The 13,080-nt window shown below is 43.9% G+C and overlaps 1 non-coding gene across 1 annotated transcript; it reads left to right on the top strand.

The window, feature by feature from the left end:
* The first annotated feature begins 12,375 nt into the window (after positions 1-12,375).
* Positions 12,376-12,446, top strand: trnag-gcc (transfer RNA glycine (anticodon GCC)). Its single transcript has one exon. It is a non-coding gene; the product is annotated as a tRNA-Gly (tRNA).
* The last annotated feature ends 634 nt before the right edge of the window (positions 12,447-13,080 follow it).

Genomic DNA, 13,080 nt, shown 5'->3' with positions numbered 1-13,080 from the left:
AGTGTTTAAAGCGTTGGACTCAAAATTCAATTGAGGTTTTCCTGCGCAGGTTTGAATTCTGCTCGCAGAGCAACTGTTTAAAGATCACTTCAGTGCTGAAATAGATTAATTGGAGTTAATTGATCTCATTTATCTCTCTCCCAGAATGAGAGATTCGACAGCGTGGCCGGTGCTTTTAATTAGTGTCAGATCTTCTCTTGCAAGATTTCAAGACCAGACCAGGAATCTCTCCCAATCAGGAACTTAAATTCTGCTCGTTTGCAAAACCTGACATTTCCACTCTTCATTTTCTTTGCCTGCATCTCTCTATCTCTCCCTGTCTCTGTCTTTTGTCTCTCTGTGTTGTCCCCGATGGACTTCTCAGGCTTCGTTGAACGGCGAGAGCTGATCGAACCGGCAATAATATCAGAGAATGTGAAAGAAAAAAAAGACGGAGACAGTAGGAAAAGTAAAGGTGCAACCCAGCTGATAAATTCGTAGCTAATGTATCCACATTCATGGATCTTCGCTCTCATAGTGAATGAAAGCAACAATTTGAGTAAAGTGTACTTATGGTGGAGTGTAAACTATGACGATGCCGAGACAGACGACAATGTAGTTTCAGAGTAATTCATTCTGTAAAGTGTTACTTGATAATACAAGTCATACATTCAAAACAAATTAGATATTGTTGAAATGATATAATTAGTGCAGAACCTGCCATTGTTCCACATCGTATATCGTACAAGAAAGCGGGATTGTATGGACATGGTGTTCTGAAAGGATGGCGGATCGGCTGCGTCGCAGCGAAATTTTACAGTGACTGCACGGCTCTGTTGCGAGTTGATCTTTGGTTCTGATTTTCTCTCAGGGAGTTTCATTGGTTCAAATCCCGGATGAGCCCAGTTGTGTCCCCATTTTTAGTCAAAGATCACCAATTGGCTTCTCATTTCCTTTCAGCGGTGCAGAAGGCAGATTTGACTTATCTCCAGCCGAGCATGTTTGAGCACCAGAGGAGAGAATGCAGAGGGTATGTCCACGAAAGACACGTGGATGAAATGAAGATAATCTTTCAAGAAGTTGTACAGATTGAAGCCGGCACATGAATTTATCCCAATTCAGGCGATTTCATGGGTACAGATACAAAAGGTAAAGGAAGCTGCATTGGACTGCAACCAAACCCCTGGTTTCCCACCGGCAGGCGAGGGTTCTACACTGAACCACCAATGCACGCATGGCTGCAGTTTGCACGTGTAGCGTTGGATAAAAGTCTGGAACATGCAGTCTGGTAGAGTTCCTGTGATAAGCCTGCGCAGTCTGCTCTACAGCCGCGTGCTACCCGTGGGTGACCAAACGAGTGGGTCAAGCATGGTCTTGAAATTGACTGAGATTCGAAATCACTTCACACCGCCACTGTAAAATGGTTAAATAAATAACAGCTGTAGTTTCCAAGCAATGTTTACTTCTCTCAGAAATAAAGTTATAATCCAGCCCTATGTGCATCTCACGACATGAGACAAATTTCCTTTAAGCTGCAGCTTAAATTCTGCTCAATCACAGAATTGGAGATTTAGACTATTTTTCTTTGCATGTATCTCTCTATCTCTGTCTGCGTTTCTTCACTTTCGGTGTTGCTCCCTAATTGACTTATCAGGCTTCCTTCAACGGCCAGGTCTGGAAACCCGGGATGGGAAAAGGCTGTCGGTTCTTCGTCCAATTGTTGGATTTCGATGGGATGAGTTTTGCTATTTTCAGTCTCCGTTTTCGGGAAATATAAACCCAGATGGGATTTCACCTCCTCGGGTCCCGACACCTTCGAGTAATGGGAATTAACCCGATCTATCGTTCGGTCGTAATATCTGTATTCTCATTGTTTAACAATAAAATTACGGGGTTACAGTTATTTTCAGGACACATTTTAGAAATTAACACATAACAGACTTATTCGAAAACTAGAAGCACGTGGGATTAAAGGGCCGGTGGTCACGTGGGCAAGTAATTGGCTGAGGGATCGGAGGCAGAGATTAGTGGTGAACGGATGTTTTTCTGACTGGGGAGAAATATGCAGTGGAATCCCCCAGGGGTCGGGATTCGGGCTATTGCTTTTCTTGTTATATATAAATGACTGGGATGTGGGAATCGGGAGTACAATTTCGAAGTTTGCGGATGATACATAACTTGGCAACGTAGTAAATCGTGAGCAAGATAATAGCAGACTTCAGGATGAAATGGAGAGACTGGTGAAATTGGCGGTCACGTGACAGATTTAACGCCGATCAGTGTGAAGTGATGCACTTTTGGAAGAAGAACATGGAGAGGCAGTATAATCTAAATGGAACAAATTATGGGGGGTTACAAGAGCAGAGGGACCTGGGGGTTCATATTCATAAAACAAGGCAAGTTGATCAGGTGGTTCAGAAAGCGTATGGCATACTTGGCTTTGTAAACAGGGGCATTGAATACAAAAAAAAAGGAAATTATACTAATCCTTACAATCAGTGGTTAGGCCTCAGCTGGAGTATATTGTACAGATCTGGGCACCACACTTTAGGATAAAAAGGCATTGAAGAGGATTCAGAGCAGGTTGACCTGGATGTTACCAGGGATGAGGGACTTCAGTTACATGGAGAGATTGGAGAAGCTGGGATTATTCTCCTTACAGCAGAGATGATTAACGGGAGACCTAACAGAGATATTCAAAATAATGAGGGGTTTTGAAAGAGCAAGTCGGGAGAAACTGTTTCCTCTGGCAAGTGGGTCGGTAACCAGAGGTCACAGATTTAAAATAATTGGCAAAAGAACTTGAGCGGTATTGAGGAGAATTTTTTTCACACAGAGGGTTTGTTAAGATCAGGAACGCACTTCCTGAAAGGGTGGTGGAAGCAGATTCCATAGGATCATTCAAAAGGCAATTGGACATAATTGAAGAGGACGAATTTGCAGGATTATTGGGAAAAATCTGGGGTGTGAGTTTAATTTGGACAGGTCTTCGAAAAAGCCGGCACTGGCACGATGGCCGAATGGCCTCCTTCTGTGCTGTAAGATTCTATGATCCTATGATTACCTTCTGAATCATTGCAATTGAAGCTGTTCAGCGTTGAGCAACGAAGAAAATTATAACCGTGATATTCTGCTTCTCCATTCCCTTATGAATATCGCAGATTATAATGTCCAGGCGGGGTGGGTCTGAATGGGGGATAGAGTGCGGAGATTGGAATTTAATCCGAGCAGAATGAACTTGGTCTCATCAGTTTTTGTTATTTTTCCTACCAGTTGCCCGAAGCAGGCGGTGAACCGTTTTCTCGAGAGAGGATCGTCATTTCAGTTCAGAAGGAAAAAGGTATCAAGAAAATCGGGTAAAACGCACAGAGAATGATCCGGGACTTACAGCACATCCATTTTTAACAGACACAGACACGCAATGATCCGGACATAAATCATAATTATGGTACATACGTTTCTCTTACGATGACCATAAGATTTACTCTTTTTACAATGACACCAATCTTCAATCTGATACTTCGCGACCATACAATCTCAACACCTTCCTGGAAGGAACTGCAGCTGATTTCAGCAAACAATGCACAACCCTCCGTCTGCCGTTTCGAGAAGGATGGGACTTGAACCAGACATTCTTTCACGAATGAGAGGAACAAAACTTAAACACAATAACGACGAAGATGGGATTTGAACCCACGCTTGCAGAGCACAACAGATTAGCAGGTCATCGCCTTAACCTCTCAACCACCTCGTCGCATGGAGAAATGCGTGAAAGCCCCTTCATTCAAAATGAAAATACTGACTCTGTTGCCAACCTGAAACAGAAACTGGAAATGTGCGTATCCTCAGCAGGTCAGGCAGAATCTTTAGACATAGAAACAGAATTAACGTTTCAGGTCGATGACCATCACATGAGTATTCGAACTCACTCAACTTGCGCCTTGTCGATGGTTGAACGGCTTTAGGGAATTCGAAGGTGAGTCACTTGGCGCAGAATATCCAGCCTCTGTGGCTGGTCCAGTTATGTTTCTGGTTAATGGTGACCACCAGTATGTTGATGGTGGGGGATTCGGCGATGTTAATACCGAATCCCCACAGAAGAGATTTACTGTAAAGATTCCAGGGATGAGGGGCATAAGTTTCATGGATAGATTGGAGAAGCTGGGGTTGTTCTGCTTGGAACAGAGACGGTTACGAGGAGATTTAATAGAGGTATTCAAAATCATGAAGGATCGAGACAGAGTCGATAGAGAGAAACTGTTCCTATCAAAAACCAAAGAACATAGATTTAAGGTGTTTGGCAAAAGAACCAAAGGTGACATGAGGAAAAACTTTTCTGCACAGCGAGTGTTTAGGATCTGGAATACACCGCCCGAGGGGGTGGTGGAGGCAGATTCAATCATGGTCTTCAATAAGGAACTGGATAAGTATTTGAAACGAAAGAAAATACAGGGCTACACGGATAGGGTGGGGGAGTGGGTCTATCTGGATTGCACTGGCAGATTGTCGGCACGGACTCGATGTGCCGAATGGCCTCTTTTCGTGCTGTGACCTTTCTATGATTCTATTCGATGTGTCGGGGGCGATGCAAAGCGACCGGAGCGTGACGTAAATCGACCTGCTCATGTCCATTCCCTGATAATAAATCCGAGTGTGATGTAAAGAAGAAATTCATAATTATGGTCCATATCTTTTATATTATGCTGACTATAAGAGGTACTCGGTTCACCAGGGCGCCATTGTGCACATTGATTGATACTTCACCGAGATCACACCTTACACTCCCAACACCTCCGTCTCAGAAACAGTTGGGTGGCAATCCAGACTTTGCTGAATTTTACAAACAGGTGTAAACCAGCAATGCGGAAAAACACTTCTTATTAAAGAAGGGTTTTTGGTGTGGCGGCCAAAATGAAAAACTCGACAAATTCTGGCAGCAGTAAGAGTCGAACAAAAAAAATTCAGAGATGGAAGCTGGCATCTTCGACAGTAAAGTTGCTCAAACACATGACAAACCTTTTAATTCTGATTACAAAGGTCATGCATCTGAAACGTTCCCTCTGGTTCTTTCTCCACAGGTGCTGCCTGACCTGCTCAGCGTTTTCAGCATTTTCTGTTTTCATTTTTGTGATTTCACAATGGCTGTTTTCCTGAAAACACCCAATTTGACCCAAGGACGCAGCTCGCACTTTACTTTCCTCACGCGCTTAAAGTCTGCCGTTTCCGAACAAAATTCCCCTCTTCGCCGAGCTTTCAAAGGACCTTTCGCTCACGGCCAATCTCCTGTAATCGACACATTTTCACGATTGCCGCTCTTCTCATTTCTCCTCATTCCTTTTGAATCAGATATTTCCACAGACCTATTAAGATCAAGCGGAACATTTCCGACTTTACTGCACCGCCCAGATTGCCAAAAGTGCACCTTTCAGCCGTCATTCGTAGCTATGTCGCGCCGCCCGTCTCTCCCGCACATCAACTGCTCGGGGAAAAGCTCCAACGACCATGAAAACAAATCCCAGTTCTTCAGTTAACATCCCCCGTGTCACAAGATACCCCATGGAAATTACACGGAAAAGTATGCCGCTGTCCTTCGGAATGCCAGACCTGCTTTCTTTGTGCTTGTCTCTGGAACAGTCATGCAGCTGGAAATGTTTCAAGGCACAAATGAACGGGCCATGTGCCCCCGAGGAACAACGGTCGATATCGAGCAAACATAAAGGCGTAAGAATGTGAAGGTGAATGTTAGAGTAGCAAGGCCGCAGTAAAGTCTCAATGAAATGGACCATTATTGTGGAAGGAAGAAAAAGCTGGAAGAAGCGGCGGGTCTGAATTTTGGATCATCCAGCAGAGACACATGAGGGAATAAAAACAGGATACAGATAAAGGTGCTGGAGGCAGAAAGAAAAAGAACGAAATAAGAGGAATGAAAAGAGAGTGATTTAATTGAGAGCGAAGAGACATTAATGTGTAGACATTGGCTGCAGCAGCTGGGTTGCCCCTTTACTTTTCCTACCGTCTCAATCTTTCTTTAACCTTCTCTGCTGGTGTTGCAGGATCGATCAGCCAACGCCGTTCAAGGAAGCCTGAGAAGTCCATCAGGGGACAACACAAGAGACAGAGACAGGGAGAGATAGAGAAATACATGCAAAGAAAATAAGGATTATCAATAGAATCATACAATCATAAAATGGTTACAGCATAGGAGGCTATTCGGTCCATCGAGCCCGCGCTGGCTCATTGTAAGACCGATCCAGTTAGTCCCATTCCCCCGCCACTTCCCGGTAGCCCTGCATTTATTTCCCTTCAAGTATTTATCCAATTCCTTTTTGAAAGTCACGACTGAATCTGCTTCCATCACCCTTTCAGGCAGCGCATTCCAGATTATAAATACTCACTGGGTAAAAAAAGTGTTTCCTCATGTCGCCTTTGGTTCTTTTGCCAATCACCTTAAATCTGTGTCCTCTGGTTCTCGATCCTTCTGTCAATGGGAACAGTTTCTCTTTATTTACTTTATCTAAACCCTTCATGATTTTGAACACTTCTATCAAATCTCCTCTTAACCTTCTCTGCTCGAAGGAGAACAGCCCCAGCACGGGGTAAATGCGGTCAATTAGCTTCAATTCATATATTTGTGCATTAAACAGCTCTTTAAACATGACTGTGACATTATGGTAGCGCGGCCACGCGGTCTAAGGTGTTACATTTAATTTCTATGGAGGCGTGGGTTTGAATCCCACTGCTCTTAGAATTTCTGCCAATGTTTATTTTGACCTGTTCACAGAAAACCCGAATGTAGTGCGATGGAGCAGAGGATGTGAAAGAAGCTGAAAGTGAAAGTGCAGATATTATTTTCATCACGGGGACAGGACAAGTTCCCACTGGTGAGGGCCGCTCACCTTAATATTCCTTCCAGCAGAGTGGGACGGGTGATCAAAGTGACCGGGCTCTTGCGGCGCGATCAGTCAGTGGGCGGTCCTTATATGACAGTCCAGGGTCGGGAAATGGCGAGGTTGTTAGTTGACTCTCATCGAGATCAACCAATCCTTTTCTTTGTGAACATTTCGAACGGAGTAGAATGTGCAATTGGTGTGTTACAAAATGCATCTAGTTATTTGTTCAGCCATGTGGTTCCTCCGGCCTACGCTGTTGCAAAAACAGATGAGATGTTTAGTTTTATTAGTTTACAGGAAGGAGGCTGCGGAATTGGAGCCACAAACCGTGATTTTGATCCATCTACAAAATATGGGATTTAACTGGAGCTTTAAACCAGCGGGTTAGACCGCTCAGTCACGATACTTGAATTCTTGCGATTTTCAGGAGCTACAAGAGGGTTGTTTCCCTTCTTTGATGAACATTCGTGATCCTGTTGTGGTTTTGCTGCAAAGTTCTAATTCCCACCACCAAAATTGAGCCCTCAACTTCAACGGTAGTCAAATTGGAATCCACAACTTTGGAGCTGGTGATTTGAAGTCCAACGTGCGACCCATTGCGCCACAAATCGGCTGTCGATTATGTGATTTCTCATTACCCATTTGCTGCTTATGACTTTTTGCTGCGGTGGAGCAAGTGGTTCGAAAGCTCAGTGGGGATTCACAGCAGCTCCTGAGAAATCCACACAGCGACGGTTTCTCCAATGCCTAGTGAGCTGTCTGTCTGTCTGTCTGTCTCTATTCGTCTTGCTCTCTCTCGCTTTCATTCTTGAGCTCTTACTCTCCCCGTTCATTTCAAGAAGGCTGGAATACAAAGGGGTGGAAGCTATGTTACAGCTGCACAGAGCTCTGGTGAGACATCATCTGGAGGACATCATTTAGTTCTGGGCACTCCACCTCAGGAAGGATGTGTTAACCTGGAGGCTCGAGGGGCTGAATGGCCGATTCCTGTTCCTATGCTCCAATAAATGAAAACATAATTCAAGTATAGAGACCCTAATGTATAAGGGTATCCGTTCACCACTACTCTCTGCCTCCCATTCCTGAGCCAATTAGGTGCCCACGTTACCACAGGTCCTTTAATTCCACGTGCTTCTAGTTTTCGCATAAGTCTGTTACGTGTTAATTTCTAAAATGCGTCCTGAATATAGCTGTAACCCCGTAATTTTATACTTAAGCAATAAGAATACGGATGTTCCGACCGAGCGATAGATTGGGTTCATTCCCATTACCCGGAGGTGACGGGACTGAGGAGGTGAAATCCCATCTGGGTTTATATTTTCCGAAAACGGAGACGGAAAATAGCAAAGCTCATCCCGTCGAAATCCAACAATTGGACTGAAGATCCGACAGTCTTTTCCATCCCCGGTTTCCAGACCTGGCCGTTCAAGGAAGCCTGATAAGAGAGAGAAGAAACGTAGACAGCGATAGAGAGATGCATGCAAAGAAATAAAATAGTATAAATCTCCAAATTCTGTGATTGAGCAGAATTTAAGGTACAGTTTTTTTGAAATTCTGTCTCAATTCGTGAAATCTTAAAGGTGAACATTGGGCTGGATTATCCCTTAACCTCTGAGAGAAGTAAACACTGCCTGGTAATTACAGCTCTTATTTATTTGACTGTTTCACAATCGTCGTGTAAGCTGGTTTCGAACCCCCAGTGAATTTCACGACCATGCTTAATCTATAAGTTAACACAAAGGCATCGCGCGGCTGCAGAGTCGATTGCGCAGGGTAATCACAGGAACTCTGCCAGAGTGCATGTTCGAGACATGTATCCAAAGCTACACGTGCTGCCTGCAGCCGTGTGTCCATTGGTGGTTCAGTGGTGGAACCCTCGCCTGCTGGTGGGAAACCTGGGGTTAGTTTCCAGGCCAATGCAGCATCCTTTACCTTTTTTGTTCTGTACCCATGAGATTGTCTGAATTGGGATAAATTCATGTGCCGGCTTCAATCTACAACTTCTTCAAAGATGATCTTCATTTCGTCCACTTGTGTTGCATGGACAAACCCTTTGCTTTCTTTCCTCTGGTGCTCAAACATGCTCTGCTGGAGATAAGTCAAAACTGCCTTCCACACTGCTGAAAAGATGTAAGAAGCCAATTGGTGATTTTTGACTAAAGATGGGGACATAACAGGGCTCATTCGGAATTTTGAACGATTCGAACTTCCTGAGCGACATTCAGACCCAAAGACCAACAAGCAACAGAGCCGTGCAGCCGCTGTAAAATTTTGCTGCCATGCAGCCGTTCCGCCATCCTTTCAGAAGGCTCTGTCCATACAATCCCGCTTTCTTCTACGATGCACGATGTAGAGCAATATCAGGTTCCACACTGATCATTTCATATCAACAATATTTCTCGCTTATTATCAAATTTGCTTTGAATGTAAGACTTGCATTATCAAGTAACACTTTGCAAAATGTATTGCTCTGAAACAACATAATCGTCTGTCTCGACATCGTCATAGTTGACATTCTACCATAAGTATAATTTACTCAAATTGCTGATTTCAATCACTATGAGAGTTACATAAATGTACATATGCAGTGCCTGTACGTACGAGTATTGGTGGCTCTGGGATAGAATTCTGGCCTCTGACACGGATTCGATTCGCGGACAATGCATGAACGTTTCATGTTTTGCACCAATTAGGAAGATGAGTTTAGCCACTCGAGCCGGTTCCGCAAATCTATCAGTCTCAGGTTTAAAATCAACAATTAAGCTGAAACTGTCGCTTGCAGAAGAGAGTTCCAAACTTCTACCCCCCTTTGCTTGTCGAAGTGTTAACTAATATCACTCCTGAAATTCCTGACTCTAATTTTTAGGCCAGGTTCCCGAGTCCTAGACATTCGAACGAGCGGGAAGAGTTTCTCTCCATCAACACCAACAGTTCCCCGTAATATCTTGAAAACTTCAATCAAATCAGCCCTTATTCTACTGAATTCCAGGGAATACAACCCGAGTTTGTGTAATCTCCCCTCGTAATTTAACCCTTGGATTCCAGGTATCAATGTGGCAAAATTACACTGCACTCCCTCCACGGCCAAAATATCCTTCCTAAGGTGCGGTGCCCAGAATTGAACACAGTACTCCAGGTGTGGCCTAACCAGAGCTTTGTGTAGCTGTAGCATAATGTCTATCACCTTGTATTCTAGTCCTTTAGATATAAACGCTAGTTTTCCATTAGCCTTTTTGATTATTTTCTGTACCTGTCCATGACATTTTAATGATCTATGTATATGGACCGCTAAGTCCCTTTGGAACTCCACGGTTTCGAGCATTTCACCAGTTAGAACGTATTCTGATCAATGCTCTATAGGTCCAAGTTGGATGACCACACACTTACCTAAATTGAAATCCATTTGCCACAGTTTTGCCCATTCATTTATTATATTAAATACTCTCTGTAATGTTCTGCTTCCATCTACTTTGCTTACAGTGCTGCCCATCTTGGCGTCATCTGCACACGTCGCTCTCTATCCCGTCATCTTATATCAATGAGACCGACTGCACTGGGGTAAATTCACATTCAGCTTCAATCTCCTCATCATATTGAGACATTTTCTTTTTCACCTGTGTTGTGCCTTGGAAATTTCCGCACTCTGTCCTCTGGAGCTCAAACATTCTCTGGATATAATTCAATTCTACCAACAGAAAAACTGAAAAGATATCGGAAGCACATTGGTGACTTTTCACTAAAAGCACAGAAACAGGAGGGGTCATGCTGGATTTGAAGCTGAGATCGCGCGCATATCACATAACACAACCCTCGAAGCGAAAATCATACCCCTAAACCAACAAAGCACTGATGCTGAAGTCGTGAAGTCAGTTGAAAGGTTCGCTGCCTCCCACAGCCGATCGGCCATCCTTTCAGACCTCTTCTGTCCATCCAATCTCGTTTTCGGTTTCGGTGCACAGCAATATCAAGTTGCACATGAACTACTTCCAGTCACCAATATTAGTCTCCCTTTAACAAATTGGTTTCGACTGTACGACTTGAATTATGAAGTAAGACGTTTCAGAAGTAGTTGCTCTGAAACTACATTTCTTGGGAGGAGACTGAGAGATGTAGAGAAACAGCAAAACCTTGGAGTGCATGTCCACAGATCCCAGAAGGCAGCAGAACAGCTAGATAAGGTGGTTAAGAAGCCATAAAGAATATTCTCCTTTATTAGCCGAGGCATAGAATATAAGAGCAGGGGAGGTTCTGGTAGAAATTTATAAAACAATAGTTAGGCCACAGCAAGAATACTGCGTACAGTTGTGGTCACCACATTACAGGAAAGATGTGATTGCACGAGAAAGGGTACAAAGGAGATTTAAGACAATGTTGCCAGAACTGGAGAATTTTAGCTATGAGATTAGATTGGATAAGCTGGGGTTGTTTGCTTTGGAACTGAGGAGGCTGTTGGGAGATTTAATTGAGGTGTATAACATTATGACGGGCCTTGATCGAGTGTATAGTAAGGACCTATTTCCCTTCGTTGGGAGGTCAATAATCAGGATACATCAATCTTAGGTAATCGGTAGAATGATTAGAGGGGAGTGAATTTTTTTTTCCATCCAGAGGGTGGTGGGTGTGGGGGTCGGAAAATCATTGCCAGAAAGGGTGGGAGAGGCGGAAACCCTCATCGCATTGAAAAATAAAAACTTCAATATGCACGTGAAGATCCGTAACCGACAAGATTAGGGACTAAACGCTGGAAAGTGAGATGAGGCTCGGTACCGATTTTTCGGCCGGCACAGGCACGATGTGCAGAATGGCTTCCTTCTTTGGCATAACTTTCTCGGATTCTATGATATCATTGCCGTCTGTCTCGGCATCGCGATAATATACACTCGACCAGAAGTATACTTTAATCAAATTGATGCTTTGTTTCACTGTGAGAGTGAAGAGACATAAGTGTGTGGACATTAGCTGCAGCAGCTGGGTTGCACCTGTACTTTTCCAACCGTCTCAGTGCCTTTTTTTTACCTTTCTCTGCTGGTTTTGCAGGTGAGATCAGCATTCGCCGTTCAAGGAAGCCTGAGAAGCCCGTCGGGCACAACAGAGAGAGAAGAGACAGAGACAGGGAAAGATAGAGAGATGCATGCAAAGAAAATAAAGAGTATAAATGTCAGGTTTTGCAAACGACCAGAATTTAAGTTACAGATTGGGAGAGATTCCTTCTCGGGTCTTGAAATCTTGCAAGAGAAGATTGGACGCTCAATTGAAAGCACCAGCCACGTTGAAGTATCTCTGATGCTGGGAGAGCGGTAAATGCAGTCAATTAACTCCAATTAATCTATTTGAGCATTGAAGAGATCTTTAAACAGTTGGGGGTTGCGAGCAGAATTCAAACCAAGGCAGGAAAACCCCAATGGAGTTTTGAGACCAACGCTTGAACCACTCGGCCATCGCAAGTCAACGGCATGTTCGTTTAGACAGCATTCCATATAGGAGCATGTAACTTCTGCAAATGCCAGCATTGGTGGTTCAGGGGTAGAATTCTCGCCTGCCACGCGGGAGACCCGGGTTCGATTCCCGGCCAATGCAAGATAGTTTTGCATTTTGCACCAATGAGGAACCTCGGAACAGGATTGTGGTATTTGGTCCGTCGAGTCTGTTCCGCAACTCAATACGATCATGGCTGAGTTATGACCGAAATCCCTGTACCCGCCTTAGTCCCATATCTCGAAATATCTTTGGTTGACAAAAATCGATAAATCACGGGTTTGAAATTAACAATTGAGCTCGCATCAACTGCTGTTTATGGAAGAGAGTTCCAAACTTCTCCAACACTTTGCTTGCAGAAGTGTTTCCTAACTTCACTCCTGAAAGTCTGACTCTAATGTTTCGCCTATGTCCCCAAGTCCCAGACACCACAACGAGCGGAAATAGTTTCTGTCCATCTACCCCATCAGTTCCTCTTAATATATTGAACATTTCGATCACATCAACCCTTAATCTACAAAATTGAAGGGAATACAACTGTAGTTTGTGCAATCTCTCCTCATAATTTATTGCCTAGCGTCCAGTTGTCTTTCTAGTAAATCACACTGCACTCCCTCCAAGGCCAATATATCCTTCCTAAGGTGCGGTGCCCAAAACTGAACACAGTACTCCTGGTGTGGTCCAACCAGAGCTTTGTGTAGCTGTAGCATAATGTCTATTCTCATCCTCTAAACAT

Source organism: Heptranchias perlo, chromosome 20, assembly GCF_035084215.1.
Source record: "Heptranchias perlo isolate sHepPer1 chromosome 20, sHepPer1.hap1, whole genome shotgun sequence".
Lineage (NCBI taxonomy): Eukaryota > Metazoa > Chordata > Chondrichthyes > Hexanchiformes > Hexanchidae > Heptranchias > Heptranchias perlo.
The sequence above is the reverse complement of the archived record's forward strand: the minus strand, read 5'-3'. Positions and strand labels throughout refer to the sequence as shown.